We start from the raw sequence: 27220 nt of genomic DNA on the forward strand, positions 1-27220 counted from the left end.
TTAGAAAGAGTTATAGAGCATTGGTTAGGCTGCCAATGAATGTATGGGAAAAAATCGACCCTAAAATTTCAAAACGTTACCCTATACAAAACGTTCACCACCTCGAAAAAAACACCCTATGCCAAATTTCAGCTCAATCGGACTTAAGGGAGAGTGACTCAAAGTGGTCAAAGTTTGAATTTTTTTGAAAATCGAAAAATCACCCGAGGGGGGAGTAAAGGAAATCGGGGTTTTCGAAAAAAAAAGTGTGTCATAAATGCCAAATGTCATAAAATGACATGAAACGTCGAGATCTAGTGTCATACCGAAAAAAAAATTGTCAAAAATCGGCACTCTTGGAACTGAAATTTGACATAGAGTGTTTTTCCGAGGTGGTAAACATTTTCTATGGGGTAACCTTTTGAAATTCGAGATGACCATTTTCATTGGCACATTTGTATTAATGTTGAAACGTACAAAAAATGCACTGAAAAAAAGTATTCTTTTTTTAGTTACAAAAAAAACTTTGATTTGGAATATCTAAACTATGTATTTTTAATTATTTTTTTATTTTATACTAGCTGACCCGGCAAACTTCGTCCCGCCCAAAATTTGTTTTTTGTTATCAATACCTTCAAACATTCACGTTTTCTTACTAAGCGCAAGTTCATAAGTCCAATCGCAGAACTGTTCATAAGTCCAATCGCAGAACTGTTCATTGATTGATCTTCTAATCGACCCCGTTGAATATACCTTTTACTAAAAAAATCCTAGTACTTCTACCAAAACTCATCATTATAATATCAGATTATTTTCGGTCACAGACCCCTCTCTCTTTAGAGATTTACTCCTCTTTAGAGAGGGGGGAGGAGTGTCTATTGACAATAGAAACGTTTCGTGCCCCCTAAAATCATGCCATGCCAAATTTGGCTCCATTTGCTTGATAAGTTTTCGAGTTATGCAGAAATTTGTTTTTAATTTGTATGACAGCCCACCCTAAGAGAGGGAGGAGAAGTATCTAACCACCATAGAATGATTTATTGCACCCTAAAACCTCCACATGCCAAATTTGGTTTCGTCCGCTTGATTAATTCTCGAGTAATGCAGAAATTTGTGTTTCATTTGTATGGCAGACCCCCCCCCCCCCTTAGACAGGGGGGTGGAGTGACTAACCACCGTGAAAACATTTATTGCGCCCTAAAACCTCCATATACCTAATTTGGTTTCGTTTGCTTCATTAATTAATGCAGAAATTTGGGTTTCATTTGTATGGCAGCCCCCCCATTAGAGAGGGGGGTGGAGTGTCCAACCACCATAGAAACATTTATTGCACCCTAAAACCTCCACATGCCACATTTCGTTCCATTTGCGTGATTAATTCTCGAGTAATGCAGAAATTTGTGTTTCATTTGCATGGCAGACACCTCACCCCCCCCACCTTAGAGAGGGGGAACGGGTCTCAAACTATCACGAAAACCTTCCCCGGCCCCAAAAACCCCTACATACCAATTTTCATGTCGATCGGTTCAGTAGTGTCCGAGTCCATAAGAATCAGACAGACAGACAGACCGAAATTTTATATATATACTAGCTAACCCGGCAAACTTCGTCCCGCCCATTTACTTGATTAATTCTCGAGTAATGCAGAAATTTGTGTTTTATTTGTATGGCAGCCACCCCTAAGAGAGGGGGGAGGGGTATCTAACCACCATAGAAACATTCATTGCACCCTAAAGTTTCCATATGCCTAATTTGGTTTCATTTGCTTGATTAATTCTCGGGTAATGCAAAAATTTGTGTTTCATTTGTACGGCAGCCCCCCCTTTGAGTGGGGGAAGGACTGTCTAACCATCATAGAAACATTTATTGCACCCTAAAACTTTCACATGCCAACTTTGGTTTCGTTTGCTTGGTTAATTTCCGAGTAATGCAGAAATTTGTGTTTCATTTGTATGGCAGCCCCCCCTTAGAGAGGGGGGAGGGGTCTCAAAATATCACGAAAACCTTCCCCGGCCCCAAAAACCCCTACATACCAATTTTCATGTCGATCGGTTCAGTAGTTTCCGAGTCTATAAGAATCAGACAGACAGACAGACATCACTTCATTTTTATATATATAGATAGATAGATAGATATTTATATAAAATAGAGGTCATGTAGAAAATTTAAAAAATTAGTCCAAGATGGTAAAACTATTTTTGACGAACTTTGTAGAACATCGAATTTTTGTGAATTTTCGAAACCTCGAATTTTTTACTATAAAAAAAACAATAAATAAGAAATATTTTTTTAAATGTCTCCAGAATGGCTGCATTTAGAAGGAGATTGATAAAGAGCTTTTTTTTGTTTTAAGTCACATCAGGATTATTAATTTGTAGCTAAAAATGATTGTTAACACTTTACCAATCAGCCGTCGATTATTCGACTTTTGCTCCACAGCGCTTACCGACCGGTTGTCGATTAATCGACTTTCGATCTTTCTGTTAGATTTGGTTAGGTTAGGCTGAAAAGTAGCAAGCAGCAAGCATTTCGTATTCTTTCTTCAGATAATCGGTGCTTTTCTCAAAACTTTAGCTTTAGCAAACACTTAGTAGTGTTTCGGACGATTTGCGGCTGAATGGGCGGTGAAAAGGGCATAGTATGTTCGAACCGCTACCGGTCGGTAAAGTATTAACATACAAAAATTCGAAGTTTTTGAGATATAGATGATCAAAAATTTCTCCTACTAAAATCAATACGCCCTTTTCAAAAGTTACACTTCATTCGAATCAAAAATACATGTTTTTAAAATCTGCATTCTAGGACGATTTCATTCGGAATTGCTCTAAAGCATAAGAAAAAGAAGGAAATAAGAATAAAAATCATACTTTCAACTTTGTTGGTCAGCGTTATTTATACCCTCGGTTGGGTCCTGGTTTTTTCATGGTTTAGGTATATACAGATCGGAATCGATTAGGTACAGCTTCAATTATATACTGATTCCATTATGCATGGTTAAATTTTATACAATTTCGGACATTGGACGATTTTATATGATTACTAGCTGACCCGGTAAACTTCGTCCCGTCCAAAATTTGTGTTTTGTTATCAAAACCATCAAACATCCACGTTTTCTTACTATGAGAAAGTTCATGGGTCCAATCACAGAACTTCATTTCTATGGCAGACCTCCCCCCCCCACAGAGAGAAGGGAGGAGTATCTAACCACCATAGAAACATTTATTGCACCCTTAAACCTCCAGATGCCTAATTTGGTTTCATTTGCTTGAATAATTCTCGAGTAATGCAGAAATTTGTGTTTCATTTGTATGGCAGCCCCCCCCCCCCCTTAGAGAGGGGGGGGGGTGGAGAGTCTTACCACCATAAAATTATTTATTGCACCCTAAAACCTTCATATGCCAAATATCGTTTCATTTGTTTGAATAATTATCGAGTAATGCAGAAAATTGTGTTTCATTTGTATGGCAGCCCCCCCCCCCCTTAGAGAGGGGGGAGGGGTCTCAAACTATCACTCAAACTTCCCCGGCCCCAAAAACCCCTACATACTAATTTTCATGTTGATCGGTTCAGTAGTTTCCGAGTCCATAAGAATCAGACAGACAGACAGACAGACAGAAATCTATTGTTATATATATAGATAGATAGATAAAACAGTTTGGAAAAAATATATTTTTTATATTTCAAGAATTGTCTTACGTAGCGTGGAACCAGTTAGAGGCAAACAAAGTTCGAATCAAAATAAAAGTTCTATAACTCTGTCATTGTTGAATTTTGGTTCGATATGCGTAGGAGATTTTTCTTCATCAAATATTGATCACCTTCAGAGAGATTATGGATAAATTATTTTTGTTTGCAATTAGAAGACATTTGACACTTTTTTTTTTAAAAACGCCAACTCCAACCAAGCATAAAACAGAAAATTGTAAATTTTGAAAATAAGGGGTTTAGAGAATTGAAAACATAAAAAAAATAAAAATAACAAATTAATTGAAAATTGAAAAAAATTAACAAATTCAGAAAAATTCAAAACAAATTAGATAATTTTGAAAAAATCCGAAAATTGAAAACTCAGGAAACTAATAATTCATAATATTAAAAATTGTCAATATTGCAAATTTTTGAAAAAAATCAGAAAGCTGAAATATTTAGAAAATTGAGATTGAAAAATAAAAAAAAAATTAAAGATTGAAAAATTGGAAAAAATAAATAAAAAATTTAAAATTTAGAAAAACGAAAAAATCATATTTGAATTACGAAAAAATAAATGTTGAAAACTCAAAAAAATATATATTTTTTTAAATCGGTGATTTATAATATCTGAAATAAAAAAAAAATATTTTGAAATTAGGAAAAAGATAGAGTTAAAATAGTAAAAATGTTCAAAAATTAGAAAAAGGGTAAATTTATTGAAAATATTCAAAACCTGAAATTTAAAAAAAATCAAAGAAAGAATCAGATTAAATTAAATTTATTTGTTCAGAATAAATTAAAAAAAACAACAAATTGAAAACTAAGAATTTAGAAAATTTAAGAAAATTAAGATTTTAGAGAAGTGAAAATTCATGAAATTCAAAACAGAGAACATTGAAAATCAATAACACTGTAAATTGCAAAAATTAAGGATTAAGAAAATTAGAAAATTTAGAAAAATGAAAATTTAGAAATAAAAAAATATGAATTGAAAAATTGAAAAATATATATTTCTTTTTATTTCAGAAAAAATCAAAACAAATTTGGTAATATAAAATAATCCGAAAATTGAAAATTTAGGAAACTAAAACTTCAGAATGTTAAAAATTTTTGAAAACTATTCAAAAAGTTGAAACATTTAGAAAATTGAGATTGAAAAAATGAAAAAGCTAAAAGTCTGGAAAATTCGAAAAAGTATATGAAAAGTTGTAAATTTAAAAAATCGAAATTTAAAAAAATTAAAACGAAAGTTGAACTTTTGAACAAAATTGCGAAGTTGAAAAAAATCATAAACTTTGATATTTTAATTACAAAAAAGTGGAGGCGATCTGGCATAGTGGTAACATCCATACCTCTCACGCAGAGATCACGAGTTCAATTCTCACTCCCGACATTCTTCCAAAAATGGAAGTAAAAGTGACGAACCAGCCGAAATGCGTTGAAAGTCACTATAATAGGGGAAAAAAAAAAAATTACAAAAAAAAAAATTAAAATCAGAAAATTGCAGAAACTCAGAAAAACTAATAATTGATAAAATTGAAGAAAATTAAGATTCTGAAGAACCGAAAATTAGTGAATACAGAATATTAAAAATCAATACAACTGTAAATTGGAGAAAATGTGGATTAAGTGGAAAAAAAATGAATTATTGGAAAATAGAAATTAACAAAATTAAAAAGTTTAAAAAAACACAAATTTTTTAAATTTAAAATTGGGAAAATTAAAAAAAAATCAGTAAATCAAAAGTTGCGAAATTAAAAAGGTAAGGAAAATAGTAAATATATTCAAAAAAAACTCCCAACAATGAGAAAATGTTTTTAAAAAATCAGATTGAAAGATTAAAAAAGTTGATTAAAGATTAAATAAATACGAAAATTCAAAAAAATTAAATTACATAAAAAGCCGAAAATTGAAAACTTGGAATAAAAATCAAAAATATCAATATAAAAAAACAAAACGAAAGATAAATTTAACAATCGAATGATTCAGAACACCAATAATTAAAAAGAGTGAAAAAGTACGGAATCGGAATTATTTTTTAATATATTTTCTCGAAAGCTGGGGATTTTTTACATAACATATCTCGGAAGGGGGAAAATTGTTTTTCCGAACCATCCGTTCCGTTAATCATAACTCAAACACGGAAAAAACACCTCTCTGATTTTAGGATATACAGCGCCTTCTATCTTTAACCGAGTAAACTTCAAAAAAAAAACAAGTATAATAACAATAATAACAAAATCCATTTTTTTTTTGTAAGTGTAACAAGTGTAAAAAAGTCCCCTATTTTCCATTACAAAAAATCATAACTTTTAAACTACTGGACCGATTCAGATGATCGACATATCAAATAGAAGCTTATTTTCTTTGAAAGAAGTATTACTTTTGTGAAAAAGATGGATTTTCGTTTTTGTAATTATTCATTTAGTTTTTCATAGTTTTGTCGGTTAAAAATAGAGGTCGCTATATTTATTAATATTTTTTTCTGGAAGCAGAGGTTTTTTACACAATATATCCAAAAATCAGAGAGGTGTTATTTTTCATTTTTGAGTTATTATTTTGCAAATTTAACATGTTTTGAGTCTTCGTTCAATATTCCTATGTGACTAAACGAAACGCAAGTGTGATTTTTTTTCCAAAGAAGGTTAGGCTCATTAGCTCCAAAGGTTCAATGGTTCAAAGGCTATGAATTTTCAAAAAAAAAGTCATTTTTGGGAAAAAATATTAAAAAAATGGATTATTCGGACCACTCTGAAATGGAAATAGGAACCCTAAGGAAAATTTTAAAAATACGGGTCTAATGTTTTGCGATAAAGAACACAATTACCACTTTTGATGAAAATCTGAGAACCACCATATCAGTTTGGCATGGAATGGCCATATATAAATATATTCCACTTATATAATGCTTTGACCGATATCCACCAAATTTGACATACATTTTCCTTACATATTAGAGGTTGTCAAGAAATGGGAGAGCAGCCACTGAAAGGGGGAAGAGCTGAAGTCCTAACTAATCCAGGTATAAATACCAGAAGTGTTGATAAAATGATGAAAATATTTTTGTCCGCTTGCTTGTATGGAAATCGTCCATAGTGCTGTGATGCAAAATCGAGAAGAACAGAAAAGCGCCCAGAACTTGAGTCAAGCCAAATAATATCGCATTAGAATTAAGGAAAAATGTATATATACTAGTAACAATACAGTAAGGAGTTCGGCTCCTTTAAACCTATGTAACTGAGCCTGTAAAAATAAACGATTTAAATAAAAAAAAAAAAAATAATATCGCATCTCCGAGCGCAGATTTTTCACGCCCTAATGGGAGGATTTGCGTATCCGATTTCCATATGATTCATTCCGAGCAGCAGCAGCGATACAGTCACGGAGTAGGCGGTGTCATTCCACGGGTGCAAATTTTGGCTGAATCATCGGAACTAAGTCTCGCGGCAGCCTGCTACTACTACTGCTACTGTTGTCGAAAAGGCATCGCTCGTTGCTAAGGGAATGTGGCGCCAAATGGACGGCGACGACGCCGCGCGGCACTCCCTTAATTGTGATAAGAACAAACGAGATTCATCGTTTCGGGTATTCTGGTGCAAAAAGGGGCAGCAAAAATGCAGCATATGTATTTGGCGCGGTTCAAGGCGGTTTCCTATCTTATCACACGAATCACGAATGGTGTCGCCAAAGTGCCTTCAGGTGGCGCCGATTGGACAGTTGGCATGGTTCTGAGAAGCTGGTCGATTTCTCCAATCTCCAAGCGGAGCTACGCTGTAGCGTTCGTCGCCAGTGGAAATTAAATATAATTGAACAAATAAAGTCCGACAGTCGATTGCATTCATTCAACACTTCCGCAATATGTTGTGGCGCACACGGTTGACAGTTTAGCCGCCACTATGCCCCGAGCACCGTCTGTATCCGCAACTGTTCAAACACACCACCAGGACAAGCAATCTATCAAAGGAGACCCTTTGAAACGGCACTCTTCCGCGTGTGGGTGTTTATTTTATTCTTTTTTCTGTGTGTGTCTCTCTCTCTCTCTCTCTCTCTCTCTCTCTAGCTTTCTGCATCCTCCGGCGGTTGCTGTGATCCGCAGACACGTTCCCCATCCCCATTGACGCAATCAATCAACTTGTGTTGTTATTACAAATTCATGTTTTTTTTCGAGAAAGTGAAGCCCGTGTGCGGTTTCTTCCAAGGTTATCAGAGTCACACAACGATTTGGTTCGATTTATTGATAGCCAAAGTGCGATATAATTTACTAGAAGAAAGGAACAAGCACATGTTTGCTTTGTTACCCAGTTCCTTCCGGCTACTGGAATGCTTTTCAATAACGGGTTTGGACTCGATTGCACAGGGAAAAACATCACAAATTCGATGGCTCTTGAATGGCATTTCCTTATTACAAAAAAAAATAATTTTTGCAAGTGTGGTATTTTCTCGGAAAAGACCAGCAAACTAGTTTTTAGTTTGATATGTCGATCATCTCAATCGGTCAAGTAGTTCAAAAGATATGAATTTTTGAAAAAAGTCATTTTTGGAAAAAAGGAAAAAAAATGAGAAAAAATGAGGACCACCCCAAAATAGAAATAGACACCATGATGAAAAAATAAAAAAAAACGGGTATATTATTTTGCGATAAGGAACAAAACTACTAATTTTCATGAAAATCTGAGAGTCACTATATCAGTAAGGCATGCAATGGCTGTATATGCAATGCACATTGCTCTTGAAATTCTAAAACTAAATTTTAAAATCTATATATATATATATATATATATATATATATATATATATATATATATATACAGCCATTTTCTCATTAGGGTGTACGAACACAGTGAAATAAAACTGAAGTAGTACTTGGTTTAAAAAATAAAAAAAAAACAAATTTCGGAATATAAAATAAAAAAATCAATTTGAATAAAAATTGGAGCAGTACTTCGTCTCAAAATAAAAAAAAATGCAAAAAAAATATTTTTTTGCATCACACAATGCTCTAAAAACTCTGAGCTAAATTCATAGATATAAAAAACGAGTATCGACAAACTTAAATAAAAACTAGAGCAGTACTAAGTTTCAAAATTCAAAAAAAAATATTATTTTTGCTTAATTTGAAATATCAAAAAAACATAGAATAGATTTTAGCGCCGCGCGAAGCTCCTAAATTTCAAAATAACATACAAATACAAAAACCTATGAACACTTTTAAATAAAAAAAATAGAGGTGTAGTGGGTCTTTGATTGTAAAAAAATGTTTTCTAAATTTCGAAACTAGAAATGATATAATATTGTAGCGACATGAAGAAAGATAGAAGTTGAGTATCAAAGAACAAACTGTAGAGCAGTTATAATAACACATTAAAAACCATTACGTTTTCGTTTCGCTTCGAAACACTGTTATTCAAATCCATTAATTTATTTGTTTCACAACTATATCTTGTATAAAGTTTTCTTATTTTTTAACAGAATGGTTCCACTAAACGAAGTGTATTTTTTAAGTAGAGGCAAACTGAAATAAGAAAAAACTTTCGAGAAGCAAAAAATACATACACATACAAAAATACAAAAATATATGAAAACAATAAAAACAATAAAAACAAATTGTAAATACCCAAAAATATATACAGCGCGGACTCGATTATATATAATCTCCGATTTCTTTTCACTGTATATTATCGAGTCAAAAAAAAATTTTTTAAATTTTTTTTTATACATATATTTTTTGTTCTTTGAATAAAAAAAAAGAATTTAATTTTTGATTCATCCCCTTAAAGTTATAAGATACCTTTTTCATATATAAAGTACGAATTCTTTCAGGAATTGATAGAGGGTCATATTTGATTTGATGACTTAAACTGGCTCTATTTAGAAAAATATTCTACTCAGGACAATTCTGTTGCTTCCATTTGAAAGATAAGAAAAATTTATACAAGATACAATTATGAAAATTCCAAATTAGTGGATTTAAAGAACATTTTAGAAGTGAAAAACTTCAAAGTTTGTGGTTTTTAAGGTGTTACTCTTAAATTTATCAAAAATAAAAACAAACATGAATTTTTCTATCAACCAAATTAAATCTCTCCAACCGTTCTACAATCTGTTCTTTGACTCAAAACTTTTATATTTTTTTATATCGCTGCAATATCATTTTAAACAAATCCTTGTGAATCTCCAACTAAAATCTACCAAAATCACGATTTTTGCTTCACTGTATTCGTAATAGCCAATTAACTATCACTTTAACGTTGACACTTTTCATTTTTGTATTTCAAGCAGTCCTATTTAAAATATAAAAAACAAATAAATAAATTTTTTTAACTGTATATAATATAGTCTATAATTGTATATAATCGAATCATACATAATCGAGTCTGTATATAATCGGGTCCGACCTGTATTTTTTTTCGCACCACGCAAAGCTTTAAAAAAATCAGGAAAAATCACACAAATAAAAAACTCATACGAATACATTTAAATAAAAATAAAAATAAAAAAAGAATAATAATGTAAAAAAAACTAAATGCCGAAGTATATTTTTGTTCAACACAATGTTCTTAGAATTTTGAAAAGAACCGACATATTTTTCTTCTCTCTCGTTTGTCTTTTACAACATTTGGACTTTGCAGTTCATTCGCTTCCAGCGCTATTTTTTGCACCGATTCTGAAAATATTACATACAAAAATACATACGAACACATTCAAATGAAAATTAGAGAAGTATAGCGGACTCGATTATATACAGTCTCTGATTTCTTTTCACTGTATATAATCGAGTTAAAATATATGCGTTTTTTATGCATGTATTTTTCGTTTTTGGAATATAAAAAAAATAATTTGATTTTTGATTCATCCCCTTAAAGTCAGAAAACACCTTTCTCACAATGAATCAAACACGATGAATGAATGAAACATTCATCACATGAGATGATAGACGATCATATTTGATAAAAAAAAACCTTCTACGCATATGTTCGAATTTCAACAAAGACAGAGTTATAGAACTTTTTTTTGGATTGGATTCGCTAATCCATTATTTTTTTAATAATTTCTCTAAATCTTCAATGATTTTATTGCTTAATTCTTCAATTTATTCCGGCCGTTGCGTCCGGAGTTTGTTAAGAGTATGCGCGATGAATAACGACATATATTTCCCCTGTCTTATTGGTTTAACAGGAGTTCTTTGGGTTACCTTCTTAGATTTCCCAAAGATAACACTCCCGTTGATGCGATTTTATTATTGTTAAAAGTATATGCTATAAACAATAGAATATCCAATCCAATTAACTTTATAGGTTTTTGACGTAGGATTACGTCTTTCGGGAACATATTGGGGTACAAATTGAAAATCGAAAATCGAGTACATCGTGAAAATTGTCCAATTTCAAACGCTTATTGCTCAGTCATTTCATGAAGGATTGATGAAATTTTTGCGTCAATCGATTTCGGCACTCCATGACAATTTTTTATATTGAAGAAAAAACTATATGTCATAAAATTAACTATCGAACAATTGAAAAATCTGAACCCCTATCCTAACGGAAATACCCACTTCTGATTGGTCGAAATTGACGACACATGCGGCAGATCCCTAACAGAGACATCAAAACCAAGCTGCCTGGGGGAAATCGGCATTGCAAATATATGCAAGTCGGGGGCATTTATGTCTTGCAAGTAAGGTAAATTTGGACCTTTAATGTTAGTTGCTTCGTGAAATTTCAGATCAATGACCGATCGTGTATTGTGAAAAATTTAGCACAAGTGTAAGTGTAAAATTGTATATGGTAGCAGTTGTGTTAAAAGTGACTTGATATATGACACGATTTATTTCAATTTTCATAAATATAATCCAAGGTGTGTTCCCGCTCGAGAACGGGTCATTTGGTTTAAGTCTGTTTTGTTGTGTTCATTTCACCCAAGCAAAATTTATATGGCGAGAATAATTGGAAAAGCGAAGAAATTCTAGAAAAAATATTTCCCATATGATCTACATATAGTATTAGGTGTTGTTAGTCCAATTAAAATTTACATTGGATTGATTAAACACTCAGAAAGTAAAAATTATAAAATAACATTACCTTTTCCATTTCAAATATGTTTTCTCCATATTAAAGTAACATGTTTTTACTGATGAGAAAAAATAATAATTTTGTTCGGCATTGGTAATTATCTTATATTGGTGAGTTTTTTTTTATTTCATCCACAGGAGCATCTCGTCTAGGATCACAAAGGGCGGTTTTCGTCATATCCCGTTCTACTTCGGTGTCTTTTAGATGATACGCACCATCCAACGACTGTTTACCATCCTTCTGTCATCATCACTCGGTAAACAATAGTGGAGACAACACCAACAACCCAACAACCAAGCAAAACGGCAATTTTCAGGGCCACCAACTCATTATCAAAGAGTTTAACGATGTAATTCTTCAAACATATTCTAAATCAATAGATAGCCTAACGGAATCCTACGTCAACTATGCGGTCGTGTCTCAGACACAACTCTCCTGTGAATTTTCTCAGGATACCTAAAGATGATGGACGTGGCCGGCGGCGTCATATTCTAACAATTGATTAACTGATTTTTTTGCATGCTACAATCGTGATATCTGTATCTCCTTTTATTCCTCATCTACTAATCAGTGATACAATACAAAATTATCTCGTGAAAAGTCACATCAATTAACATATTGAGTTTTTACGTGGCTGATAAGTGCCACGTAAATTTCGAAATCCGCGTAATTCCAAAATCCGCGTAAAATAAAACCACGTATAAAAAAACCGCGTAAAAAGCGATTCAGTGTACATGCAAAAAAAAACCAATAAAAAATATTTGTTTTGACTCGATTATATACAGGATTCGATTATATACAGTGAAAAGAAATCAGAAACTGTATATAATCGAGTCCGCGCTGTATATAAAAATGGATTTCTGTCTGTCTGTCTGTCTGTCTTTCTGATTCTTATGAACTCGGAAATTACTGAACCGATCGACGTGAAAAATTGTATGTGGGGATTTTTGCGACCGGGGAAGATTTTTATGACAGTTCGAGACACCTCCTCCCCTTCTCTAATGGAGGTCTGTCATACAAATGAAACACAAATTTCTACATTACTCGAGAATTAAATAAGCAAACGAAACCAAATTTGGCATGCGGAGGATTTAGGGTGCAATAAATGTAATAGAAATTTATGATAATTTATAACTCAAAAACAATGAGTCGTACCGAAATAGTGTCTTAGAAAGAGTATAGAGAATTGATGTTCAAACGTGAAAAAATATACACTGAGAAAAAAAATTAGTATTCTTTTTTTTTTTTTTTATTATTAAATCGTTTATTTTTACAGGCTCAGTTACATAAGTTTAAAGGAGCCAAACTCCTATCTGTATAGTTACAAGTATACATAAACATTTTTTATTAATTCTAATGTTAATGAGGTAGAGAACCGATTACTCGCGGCTTGCTCGAGTTTAGAAGGGTGACATTTTGTTTCAGGAAAAGGATGGGATATAAGGATATGTTGACAATGTTCACACTCACATTCGCACTCACATTCATCATACTCAATTCTTAAGCCTATCTTATATCTAACATGTATTTACATTTCACCTTATTCTATTGTTAGTAAGAAGGGATTTGATTTCTCGCGAAGGAAAAGGAAAAGGAGAATATAAGGATATAAGGACAATCACACACGAAGATCGATAGCTTTTCAGAAGACATATATTTGGGACATGTAATCAAGGTCTAACCGAGCCAACACATCTCTCACCGGCACATTGGGCTGCCTTCCTCTAGCCCGAAGAGAGTTTTCTAAATTCGATCTGGCAACAAGATACTCCTCGCACGACCAAACAACGTGTTCGATGTCGTGGTAACCTTGGCCACAAGCACAGATATTGCCATCGGCAAGATTAAAACGAAAGAGTAGCGCGTCTAACGAACAGTGATTGGACATGAGTCGAGAGAAGGTGCGAATAAAGTCCCGACTTAAGTCCAGACTTTTGAACCATGGTTTGAGGCTAACCTTAGGGATAATCGAGTGAAGCCACCGACCCAATTCATCTTCGTTCCACTTACGTTGCCAGTTAACGACGGTATTTTTACGGACTAAAGAATAAAATTCATTGAAGGCGATTTGACGCTGATAAATATCGCCTTCAATTGCACCTACCTTTGCCAATGAGTCAGCCCTCTCGTTACCCGGAATTGAGCAATGTGAAGGGACCCAGACAAAGGTAATGACATAACAGCGTCTGGTTAAAGCACTCAAAATTTCTCGTATTCTCTCAAGGAAGTACGGCGAGTGCTTTTCCGGCCTCACTGAACGGATAGCTTCGACAGAGCTAAGACTATCCGTTACAATGTAATAGTGTTCAACAGGTCGTGAGGCGACGCTGTCCAGCGCCCAATGTATTGCTGCCAATTCAGCAATATACACAGAGCAAGGATTCTGAAGACTGTGGGAGGTGCTAAAAATTTCGTTGAACACTCCAAATCCTGTGGACTCATTCATAGAGGACCCATCAGTAAAGTACATATTATCACAATTGACACGCCCATACTTTGCATTGAAGATCGTAGGAACGATCCCCGATCGATGATAATCTGGAATTCCATGGATTTTCTCCTTCATGAACAGATCAAAATGTACAGAGGAATTGATGTAGTCAGGAAAACAAACACGGTTGGGAGTATACGAAGAAGGATCAACCTGCATGGAGATGAATTCATGATATGAGCTCATGAATCCTGAATGAAAATTTAGCTCGATAAGCTGCTCAAAATTTCCGATCACCAATGGGTTCATAACCTTACACCGGATGAGGAACCGAAGCGATAATAAATTGAAGCGATCTTTTAGTGGGAGTAGGCCTGCCAAAACCAAGAGACTCATGGTATGCGTTGAGGGCATACATCCCAACGCAATACGGAGACAAAGATACTGAATTCGCTCGAGTTTAATGAGATGTGTTTTGGCAGCTGATTGAAAACAGAAACTGCCATACTCCATCACTGAGAGAATAGTTGTTCGATACAACATTATAAGATCTTCGGGATGGGCTCCCCACCAGGTGCCGGTAATTGTACGGAGAAAGTTTATTCTTTGTTGGCATTTTTTACTCAGATACCTAATATGGGCCCCCCAAGTACATTTGGAGTCGAACCAGACCCCAAGATACTTGAATGACATAGCATGAGTGATCGGTTTACCCAAAAGTTGAAGCTTTGGTTTTGCTGGTCTATGCTTCCTAGAAAAAACCACCATCTCTGTTTTCTCCGTGGAGAGAAAGGGCCCAATGGCCCAGGTTGAAAAATTGTTCAAAGTATCTTGTAAGGGTCCTTGCAGGTCGGATTCGTTTGATTCTACGACAGACACCACTCCATCATCTGCAAGTTGTCTTAGGCTGCAATTTTGTGTAAGGCAATTGTCAATGTCGCTTACGTAGAAGTTGTACAAAAGGGGGCTTAAACATGAGCCCTGGGGGAGTCCCATGTAAGAGACCCGACTTACTGCCGAATCTCCGTGAGAAAAGTTCAAATGTTTCTCACAAAGCAAGTTATATAACATATTATTCAACAGAGGCGGCAGACCCCGAGAGTGTAATTTGTCTGACAAAACCTCTATTGAAACAGAATCAAAGGCCCCCTTTATGTCCAAGAATACTGAAGCCATTTGTTTTTTTTCGGCGTAAGCCATTTGAATTTCTGAAGAAAGCAACGCAAGACAATCATTCGTCCCCTTGCCCCTGCGGAACCCATATTGTGTATCTGAGAGTAGGCCATTCGTTTCAACCCATCGATCAAGGCGAAACAAGATCATTTTCTCCAACAATTTCCGTATACAAGACAGCATTGCTATTGGACGGTACGAATTGAAGTCGGATGCGGGTTTTCCGGGTTTTTGAATAGCTATAATTCGCACTTGTCTCCAATCATCTGGAACAATATTATGCTCCAGAAACCGATTGAATAAATTCAACAAGCGATGTTTCGCCACATCAGGGAGGTTTTTTAACAAGTTGAACTTAATTCTATCCGTTCCTGGAGCCGAATTGTTACAAGAAAGGAGAGCAAGAGAGAATTCTACCATCGAAAACTCGGAATCAAGATCGCACCTATCTTGTGGTATATCTCGAACAATTTTTTGCACAGGAACGGAATCGGGACAAACCTTCCGTGCAAAATTAAAAATCCATCGATGTGAATATTCTTCGCTTTCATTCGATGAAGAGCGATTTCTCATGTTTCGAGCCACTTTCCATAATTTTTTCATTGACGTTTCTCGTGACAAACCTCCCACGAAATTTCGCCAATAAGCACGTTTTTTCCCTTTGATCAAGTTTTTAAATTGATTTTCAAGGTCCAAATACGTTTGAAAATTCTCAATGGTTCCACGTTTCCGAAAAGCTTTAAATGCGTTCGATTTATCCTGATAAAGCTTGGAACATTGGCTATCCCACCATGGATTGGGAGGCCTTTGACGAAAAGTGGAGCCTGGGATGGGTTTCGTTTGAGCGCGAACCGCGCTGTCATATATCAAACGAGAAAGGAAGTTATACTCCTCCAATGGAGGCAAACCATCTCTGGAATTGATGGCTAGAGCAATCGCGTCCGCATATTTTTTCCAGTCAATGTGTCTTGTGAGGTCATATGCCATGTTTATAGATTCAGAAGAATTCGAACCAATGGTGATGGAAATTTTGATTGGCAAGTGATCACTACCGTTGGGGTCCTGGATTACATTCCACTTGCAATCTAACGATAGTGAATTCGAGCAAAGCGAGAGGTCAAGAGCACTTGGGTTAGCAGGAGGTTTAGGAACACGTGTTGTTTCCCCAGTATTCAAAACGGTCATATTGAAGCTGTTACAAAGGTCATATATCATCGATGAACGATTGTCGTCGTACTGTTCCCCCCAGGCAGTTCCGTGAGAGTTGAAGTCTCCCAAGATCAATCGTGGCTCAGGAAGCAGTGAGCACATGTCAACAAGTTGCTTGCGGCTAACCGCAGCTCTCGGAGGCCAATACAAGCTGACAATACAAAGGTCTTTGCCTCTGATGTTTGCATGACAAGCAACAGCTTCGATCCCCCCAATAGGTGGAAGGTCAATTCTAAAAAATGAGTGGCACTTATTGATCCCCAATAGTACCCCTCCGTATCTGTCAACACGGTCCAAGCGTATAATATTAAAATCGTGGAAAGAGATATCATCTCGCGAAGAAAGCCAAGTTTCGGACAGAGCAAAAACGTCACAATTGAAGTTATGAATTAAAAATTTGAATGTATCCAATTTAGGGATAAGACTACGACAATTCCACTGTAAAACAGTGATATCTCCGACCTCTCTATTTGAATTAGACATCAAGAGAGATAATCATTGCAAGGAGGGGCCATGTTTGCATCAATTGTTGCAAAATTGTCTTTAATACTGGAAGCATTGAGATGACAAGGGTTCTGATGGAGTCGGAAACATTAAAACACTTGAAGATTTGGTCCAAAAGGTCAGACAACTTTATAAATCCCGATTGGGAAGTTGAACTGGACGGAAAAATAGGGACAGTTGGGGTTTTTGATGTCCCCTCGAGTGCTGGGCCATTCGAAGGTGAATTATTCCCACGGAAACCAGGAGGAACCTGATTTTGCTTGTCCGCTGCACTCGATTTTTTAGGCATGCTAACAGGAGGTATAACCGGAGGGGCTTGTCCTTGAACTTTGGGAGTGGTCACATTTTTGCGCCGGGGATTCCCTTGGAAAATGAACGGTGTGCCCCCGTTAGCTGTGTCCGCTTCCATTTCGTCAACGGGTAACGTGGCGAAGACATTTTGTGTGATGATTGGTTGTTGTTGTTGGGCCAGTGGAGAAGCGCCCTTTAAAATATCCGCAAAAGTGCGTTTCGAGCGTTCCTTCAAAGAGCGCTTCTGTTTCTCCCAGCGACTCTTGTAAGTTTCACAAACTGAGAGCTCGTGTGGGGATCCCCCGCAATATGGACATTTATGCTCAGTCGCACTGCAGGATTTCCCCTCATGTTGCTCTCCGCAAGTGGCACAGCGCTCCTTGTTGGCACAATAATCTGAAGTGTGACCAACTGACTTGCATTTTTGGCAAGTCATGGGCTTTGGCACGAAGAGTCGCACATGCAGTCTTAATTTGCCCACCATGACGTAGTCAGGGAGAGCGGAACCAGCAAAAGTTACTCGAAACGAGTCTGACGGCGTGAATTTAGTTTTTCCCTTTTCTTGGGATACTTTCCCTAGTTGGCGGCTGTCCAAAATTTTAACGCCCACCAACGGGAGTCTTTTAAATTTACCAACTCCTTCCTTTATCATTTCACACGTCAGACCCGTTTCAGTTATCACCCCCGAGATTTCTACGTCATGGGAAGGCACGTAGACACGATACTCTAGGGAGAATCTCTCGTCGATCACAACTGCATTTGCGTGTTTCCGATCACTCACGACAACACGCAGTTTGTTCGGTCTAACCTTAGAGATTTCGACCACGGAGGAATAATATCTTGCCAGATCTTTCGAAACCTGAATGACATTGATGGATTTTCCGTTCGGTTTGGGCCGGAAAAAAACAACCCATGGGCCAGCTCCAGGTGAATCTTCTGGATAGACCTTGACACGAGGAGAGGAAGCAACTGAGGGGGAGGTCGAGGTCGATTGTTGAGCGGGAGCGGGATCAGTAGGGCTGGGAGGCAAGTTCGGGAGTTGAGCGGAAACGGGAGCGGGAGAATGAGGGGGTGAAGAGGAAAGGTTTGCAAATTTTCTTGAGGGAGGCTTGTTGAGGTGAGTTAACTCTTCCTGTAAAGAGACATCTTCTGAGGGGGGAACGCGTTTAAGCGACTTCCCAGCACCCGTAGCTGGGGAGGGGGAGACAGTGGATTCGATATCCATGTCAACGCTTTCTTCCCCTTCTGCCATTTAAAATGGCAGATGTACACTTTCTTATAATTTTTGCAATTTTTTTTTATAATTCCTTAACCTAATAACCTTAACCTATTAATTTGAGTATACTTATTATGCACACCAGTGCGGATTATTTATAACGGTGCTGCGTGTTGATCGTTCGGTACAGCTGAACCCGTGTATCGCACCACGCGGTGATGATGTCGAAGACGGTGCTACGGCGATAACACACCAACACTCAGCGCTCGCGTGCAGCGTTTCTTCCTCTCGCTTGTTGTGTCTGCTTCAATGAATTCACAGGGAATCCCGTTAGTGTCCAACACTCACTTCACCAGCCACGAAAATAACGGTATCACTTCAACGATGGACGATAACGATATAAAACCGTCCGGCGGCTTCGAGCTTAGGAAGACCAAGATAAAGTTGTCATTCAGCACTTTTATAGGCGGAACTTTCAGTCCAATTAATGTAGTGCTGCTCAAGGCGTTTAGAAGCACTCAAACATTTGTTTTCCATTGCTCACTCCAGGTCGTGCTCTTCACCATCAGCAGTTCCTCATATGAATGTAGTATTCTTTTTTTATTTACAAAAAAAAAAACTTAAATTTGCAATATATTGAACACGTATTTTTTAATTTTTTCATATAAAAAAGAAGTTATGTAGAAAATAAAAAAAAAGTCCAAGATGGTAAAACTATTTTTGACGAAGTTTGTGGAGCATCGGATTTTTATGAATTTTCGAAACTTTGATCTTTTGTATGTTAATAATCATTTTTAGCCACAATTAATGAATCTTGATGTGAAAATTGACTTTTATCACTCAGTCGTTCTTCTTCTTCTTCAATGGCACTAACGTTCCTAGAGGAACTTCGCCGTCTCAACGTAGTATTACTTGCGTCATTTTTATTAGTACTTAGTTGAGATTTCTATGCCAAATAACACGCCTTGAATGCATTCTGAGTGGCAAGTTCTAGAATACGCGTGATCACAGTGCAAGTCGGAGGAAATTCCTTTGACGAAAAATTCCCCCGACCAGAACGGGAATCGAACCCGAACACCCGGCATGTTAGTTATGACGCTAACCACTCGGCCAAGGGAGCACCACAATCACTCAGTCGTTCTTCCGTTTGAAAAGTCAATTTTTGACACATGTGCATATGGTCTGGCGTTGTCATGTAAAATTATTGTGTCGTGTCTATACTTCAATTCTGATCGTTTTTCCTTCCGAGCTCTGTTCAAACGAAGAAATTGTTGTCGGTTCTGTTCATCAGTGATAGCTTTTCATTTGCGAACAGCCTTTCAAATACAGATTGGATAGAACATTGTTTTTCAATCCAGGAAACCATCATTTGATCATAATAAACTTACGAGCAGATTTTTCCCCTCCCAATTCGAAAATCACCACCAACCACACTTCCAGAAAAAAACAACCCCTCTTCAAAATCAAACAAAAAACAACAAATGACAAATTTGTTTCCCAATTAAATTCCGCGGAAGGGAAAAAAACTTCTTTCCAAACTTAAACATCGCATTCAAGGAAAACTACTTCAACCTGATACAATTCCCAACTTGATACAAGAGAGCGAAAAATAAAGTGGAAAACCAAGAAAACGACCAACGCGCGGCACAGGAGCTAGATCAGTAATAAATAGTCAAGTTGAGGAGCAGGCAAAAAAACAAATGACGCTTTCATTTGTTTTGACACTTTCCTCTCGCTCCCGATCGCGCTGAGTCCAGCATCTGGATGACAGAAGCAAACAAAAAAAAAAAAAAAAAGACGCAACAACGGAGAAGTGTTCACGAGATCTATCCTTCTGTGGGTCGAAAGTACTTTTGGAGTTTTTTTTTGACGTGGTTTCTTCCCACTGAAAATTTATTGGGTTACTTGTTTCCCCCGCAAGACACCACAGAGTGCGCGCGTACGAACACGCATAGCGCACCACTCTAAATTAGGCCCCGGGATGAGGCCTCTTGAAGCGACAGATAGAAGAAAAAAAAGACGGGTGGGTAATGTCGGGGACATAACCGGAGTGACGTAGGACTATACAAAGGGGACAGCTTTTTTTAAATATATATTTTAAATATATTGTTTTATTTTCTTCTCCTACGTGAATACCTACCTATCTACCTGAAAAATGGATTTACTGTTTACTCTTTATGAACAAGTTGGTGGTTCTGAAAAGAACTTTTGGTGTTGTGTTTTTGTTATCACTCGATATCCCCATCTTGTTCGGTCAAACCTTCCTGTTTAGCTATTGCGTTTGCCACTCGCCATAGCTTTCACAGTTGGAAAATTTCTTCCCATCCAGCTTGTGACATGTTGTTCAGTAAATTACATTTAATGCGACGTGCCGGAGAACCACTCAGTGTCGCATTGGAGGCGATTTTAACCTGTAATTAAACATTTCCGATGACAGTGGTACAGTGTCGACTTTAAATGTGGGGTCATAATAATATGTTTACAAAAATGTCCAACTAAATACGTCGCATTACAGGTCCGTCCAATTAGCTAAATGTCGACTGTACTTTCAATCTAGAAGCAATTTAAGAATTGGTGAAAATTGAATAATCGGGAAAGTCCCCAACCATCAATAAGCTCAGAACAACTGCCAAATTCACATACTCATCATATCCTGGCAAACAAATTATGAAAAAATCAATTTGTGTTTTATTATTATTTTGGATATTATTTTAGAATGCATTGAACTGTATTTCGTAAACTCTTTCTTCTTCTTCTTTTTGGCTTTAAGAGGGTTTAAACTTTTCAGTTCATTCGCCTCTAGGTAAACTCTTTTTTGAAAGGTTTAATGGCCCTGATTAGCGCCGTGTTTTATGGAATGGTTCCAATTTAGAAAACTAAGTACTCGTGGTTTTGAAAAAAAACATTTCGAACGGCCTCGTTGCCGCCTTGTTCTGGATTTGCCACCAAAGCAGTTTGCATAAAGAACAAACTTTTTTCTTCTGCTACCAGCTGCCGTTTTGCGATTGCGATTGCGTTTGCTACTCGCCACTCGCTGCAACTGCCTGTTGTTGTCTTGATGTACACCGAACTGAATGTGTTCTGTTCTGAATGCTGAATGCTTCACTTTTCCTCCTTTGCCATATCCAACCATGGCTGCTTGTGTTGGTTTGTTGATGTGATGTGATGCGAAACGATGTGGTGTACGGTTTGGATGAGAATGATCGTTACGGAAGGAAGGAAGGAAGGTCTTGTATTATAGAGACTTTAAACTTTTGCAGTTCATTCGTCTCTAGCCTTGAGAAAGGCCCTTTGAAAACTCTACTCTACTCTATTACTCTACTCCAGCGCTACCACCTCCGCCCTCTTGCCTTAAGAAAGGCACTCGATCCCTCGCCGTCCAGCTCGTCCAGCAACGACGTTGTCCAGTTGGTGTCCACACAAAGAATGATCGTTACGGCAGCGGAGCGGGGATTTTTAAGCTGACTGGCTGGCTCGAGAATTACGCATGTGTGAGACTGCGACCAATGTTTCGTTCATTTTTTTTCTTTTTCCTTTCCAATCGTGCTTCATTCTATTTCGCTGCTGCTCTGGTTGCCCGTTTTGGTCGGTACGATTTGAGGAGCACAAAATGGACCAATCAAAAATGGGCACATAGGGCATTTGGACTATGCTTGATATTTCACAATTATTCAATTATTTATTTCAAGAAAAATGAAATGTTATTCGTTATGATAGATGCGTAGATATATTTCCTATCAATTGATGCAAAAACCTTTGCGATCTATTGAGAAATGCTCGAGTTATAAGCGTTCCAAATCTTGCATTTTTTCCTACTTGTTCAGTGCCTAGATTTTCATTTCACCACCTAATCTTCCGGTTAGACGTAGTCCTACGTCAAAAGTGTCATTATTGTTTTGGTTCGTTGAAAGCGAGGAAAAATACTTTGTCTCTGCCGACTGATTGGCGGCGGTGAAGTTTTCCATTGGCCGTTCGACTCCCTCTGGAAAATTTTGGAGTGGGACGACAAAACTTATCCACGATATCCGCTGAGGGAGAACGTTCAACGGTTCGTCGAGGGTCGATTAGTTATTATTGTAGTCTTCCTGTACCTGGCGGCTGTCGCAGCCGGAGGAAATTTATGAGCCACGCTAAATGGGATTGAACTATGGGTTTGTGGATGTTTATTTTTTCTTCCTCGAGGGACGAAGTTCCGAATCGAGGCAAGTTACCGAATTTATAATAATTTTCCAGATCGAGAAACAGCGATAGAGGCGCACACAGGAAAGGAACTCTCATCAATAAAATGTTAAGTAGAAACGCTGCTTAAAAAGTCTGCCACTTCAGAAAGCCCAAATTTAATTAAGCCTTATTAGAGTCACTTTGGCCGCAATAACCGTTTACAACGTGTCATAATTTATATAAAACTGAGGCCCCTCTTGCGCTGCTGCTGCTGCAGATGGATGGATGGAACCTCCCGAATTGTCCCCGTCCATCCGGTCTGAGCGATCGGCAACCGAGAAAACCGCGAAACCGTGACGCACTTCACACGAGCACACCTGTACCTACTCTCGCGGTAACTATTCCAGAGCCCTGAACACTCACCTATGGTGGACTGCTGCTTTTGATTTTCTCCTCGATCGCCTCGCGGAAGCGACGCAGAGCGCCGATGAGAGGGGAGAAAATTTATTAGGATGTGCTATCGCTCTATTAATGTTTGTCTTGCTTATTTCCTTTAATTGCCACTTTTTATCGAACTACATATAGCGCGCTTCCAGCAGATAGGAAGGGTAGGGTCGACGCGGGGTGTAAAAAATTAACAAATTGTTTATAAAAATGCACTTGCTCATCATTTCGGTCGGAATCCGTTCCGGAACGAAAGGTTCTTCAGGACACCGCCGCAAACAGGTTCAAATTAAGAGATCATAAATTTCACATTTTTTCTTCACCTTGTTCGATGTTGCTCTTCCCAACCGTCACTTGTCGATAGGAAGAAGGAAAACTGTGGAGAGATGGCCTTTCATTCCCTTTCCTTGGTCTTTTTTCGGGGTTTGAATTGTATTTCTCATTTCAATGAAAAAAAAAAATGAGCCATATATTGCAGCTCCCGAAAACGCCCGAAGATCACTCGGATCGTCCCTCGGCGCTTGGACCGACTAATTTATCGAAGCTCACCTGTGGCCGTTAATTACGACTTTTTTCCCTCTTCGGTCTATCCTTGCGCCCATTGAATTGCGTCGCACTCACCATTTGTTCCGTTGGCTGGAAGATTCGGTTAGAGATAAGATCGGAAAGTTGTTCTCCGACAAGTGCTGCACCGAAGTTTGCCGTTTTCTTCGATTCCCGGGATTCCGAAGACGAGCCGAATAAATTACATATTTCAGTCTGCACTTTTACCCCGGCCGCATAGGATTACCATTCCCGTTTTTGGGTTTCAAATTTATGTCAATGACACACATCCTGGCTGGGAAAAATTGTGGCAAAAACGGTGCTTGGTTGAGTTGTCAATCTTCAAGAGAGCGGACTATTCCCACCGTTTTTTTTTCGTAAAGCTAAGGGGTGGAGCTCTCTATGCGCTACCGGGTACTTTAGGTTCATAAATTTTGTAAATTATCGTAAATATCGATGGAGATACAATCAACGGAAGTTATCTTCGGATAACAGAACAATTCTTGTTTTTTTTCTGGGAAAACTTCATAGAAGAAATTAAATTTAACGATATCCGAGAAATAAAAAATTCTAAACTTGGCGCTGCCCGAAATAATATTGGATAATATGAAAAAGTACATTCGAGTGAGGACCTCTTAATGTTCCGGCTGCAAATGTTAGATGGTGCTGTGAGCCGCTGCAAAAATATAAAAAAAACTACTCAAAATGCAGCTTACCGCGACATATCACTAAAAACGTTTTCCAACAAAAATTCATTTTGTTTTTCGTAAAAAAATTTGGAAAAAAAATAAACACCCAATAATGCGCTAATATTATAAAGGGTGTGTTACATCAAATTGCATCACGGAAAAAACGCTGTAGAAATTCGCCCAGTAGACCGATCCTTTTGAAAATTTTAGACAGTAAAATAAAAACTATTAAACAACTTTTGGCATTTTCTTTTTATTCATACTTCGATCCCAAGCCCGTATGCTCGCACCTTCCTCTTTACCCCGTCCATAAGGTTCTGTACAACGTCAGGTTGTATTTTTTTTTGAACAGAAATTCATTTTCTCTTGAAGTCCGCCTCCGATTTGACAACTTGGGTTCTTCCGGAGGGCCTGCTTCATAATCGCCCAATATTTCTCTATTGGGCGAAGCTCCGGCGCTTTGGGCGGGTTCATTTCCTTTGGCACGAAGGTGACCCCGTTGGCTTCGTACCACTCCAACCCGTCCTTTGAATAGTGGCACGAAGCGAGATCCGGCCAGAAGATGGTCGGGCCCTCGTGCTGCTTCAATAGTGGTAGTAAGCGCTTCTGTAGGCACTCCTTAAGGTAAACCTGCCCGTTTACCGTGTCGGTCATCACGAAGGGGGCGCTCCACTTTCCGCAAGAGCAGATCGCTTACCACACCATGTACTTTTCGGCAAACTTGGATAGTTTCTGCTTGCGAATCTCCTCCGGAACGCTGAATTTGTCCTCTGCGGAGAAGAACAACAGGCCCGGCAGCTGACGAAAGTCCGCTTGGACGTAGGTTTCGTCGTCCATTACCAGGCAATGCGGCTTCGTCAGCATTTCGGTGTACAGCTTCCGGGCTCGCGTCTTCCCCATCATGTTTTGCCTTTCGTCGTGGTTAGGAGCCTTCTGAACCTTGTATGTACGCAGGCCCTCCCGCTGCTTGGTCCGCTGGACGAATGAACTTGACAAATTCAGCTTATTGGCGACATCCCGGACCGAACTTCTCGGATCACGTCTAAACTGCTTAACTACGCGCTTGTGATCTTTTTCACTGACGGAGCATCCATTTTTGCCGTTCTTCACCTTCCGGTCGATGGTTAGGTTCTCGAAGTATCGTTTTAGTACTCTGCTGACCGTGGATTGAACGATTCCCAGCATCTTACCGATGTCCTGATGTGACAACTCCGGATTCTCGAAATGAGTCCGCAGGATTAATTCACGACGCTCTTTTTCGTTCGACGACATTTTTCCAAATTTACGAAAAATTTACAGTGAAGCATGGCCAACGTGATCTATACACTCTTATCTGATTATAAGCGAAAGCTGAAGATATAATTCCTATAAATTAAATTTCTACAGCGTTTTTTCCGTGATGCAATTTGATGTGACACACCCTTTATGTATGATGTTTGTTCAAAATTTTTAAAACCTTTTTCGCATATAAACTGATAACTGTTATAATGTTTCTTCGAATTTGTTCGCACGAGTTTTTAATATGTGTCTTTTTTCATAGAAATTTTTTTTATATGTTCTGAAATTTCGAAGTTTTGAGTTTTTTTTTTGAGACCCAGTATATTTTTCTATTTTTTATCATGAGTTTAGCATGAGTTTTTATACAGCCATTCCATGCCAAACCGATATAGCGGTTCTCAGATTTTCGTCAAAAGTGGTAGTTTTGCTCTTTATCGCAAATTATTAGACCCGTATTTTTTATTTTTTTGTTAGGGTGATTATTCCCATTTTAGGGTGGCCCGAAAAATCAATTTTTTCGCATTTTTGCCAAAAATAACTTTTTTTTTTTCTAAAATTCATAACTTTCGAACCACTGGACTAATTCTTGCATTCGATATATTAAATTAAAGTCAATTAGCTGGTCTTTTTTGAAAAAAAAAACACAGTTGCAGAAAATTTGAATTATGTTTTCGTTATTGTATTTGTTTTTTATAGCTTTCATGGTTTCGGGACCAAAAGCGCCATATTTTTTCTGGAAAGCTGAGGATTTTTCACATAATATATCTCGAAACCAGGGAGGCGTTTTTTTTTCGTTTTTGAGTTATGATTCTTCAAAGTTAACCAATGGTCCGAAACATCATTTTTTCCCATTTTTTCCACTACAAAAATCATAACTTTTGATCTACTAAACCGATTCAGATGATCGATGTATCAATTTCAAGCCAATGAGCTAGTATTGTCTGAAAAAATATTACACTATGATTAAAAATGGATTTTGTTTTCGTAATTCGTTTCGGGACCAAGGGTGTCATTTTTTTAAATATTTTTTCCTGAAAGCTGAGGTTTTTTCACATATAATATCCGAATACCAGCGAGGTGTTATTTTTCGTTTTTAAGTTATGATTTTTCAAAGATAACACGCATTCAGTTTTTGTTCAATATTTCTATGCGACTAGATTGGATGTATGTGACTATAATCCAATTATTTGGCAAGTGTGTTATTTTGGGAAAAAAGAGAAAAATGGTTTTTTGGACCATCGGGTAACTTTGAAAAATCATAACTCAAAAAGGAAAAGAAACGCCTCCCTGGTTTCAAGATATGTTATGTGAAAAATCCTCAGCTTTCCATATAAATATATAAAATCATATATAAAATATGGCACCCTTGGTCCCGAGAGCATGAAAACTATAAAAAAACAAATACAATCAATGATGACAAAACCAAAACCTGAATTTTTTGCAAGCGTAGTATTTTTCCGAGGATGACTAGCTAATTAGCTTTAATTTGATATTGTTTTGATATTCACAAGTTATGAATTTTTGAAAAATGTCATTTTTGGAA

General features: G+C 37.2%; 1 protein-coding gene across 2 annotated transcripts in view; it reads right to left on the bottom strand.

Moving 5' to 3' along the window:
• LOC129762175 (mitochondrial cardiolipin hydrolase-like) overlaps nucleotides 1-27220 on the bottom strand; it is a 332776-nt gene that overhangs the window by 70658 nt on the left and 234898 nt on the right. The gene's annotated exons all lie outside the window — the stretch shown is intronic.

Source organism: Toxorhynchites rutilus, chromosome 1 (assembly GCF_029784135.1).
Source record: "Toxorhynchites rutilus septentrionalis strain SRP chromosome 1, ASM2978413v1, whole genome shotgun sequence".
NCBI classification, from domain to species: domain Eukaryota; kingdom Metazoa; phylum Arthropoda; class Insecta; order Diptera; family Culicidae; genus Toxorhynchites; species Toxorhynchites rutilus.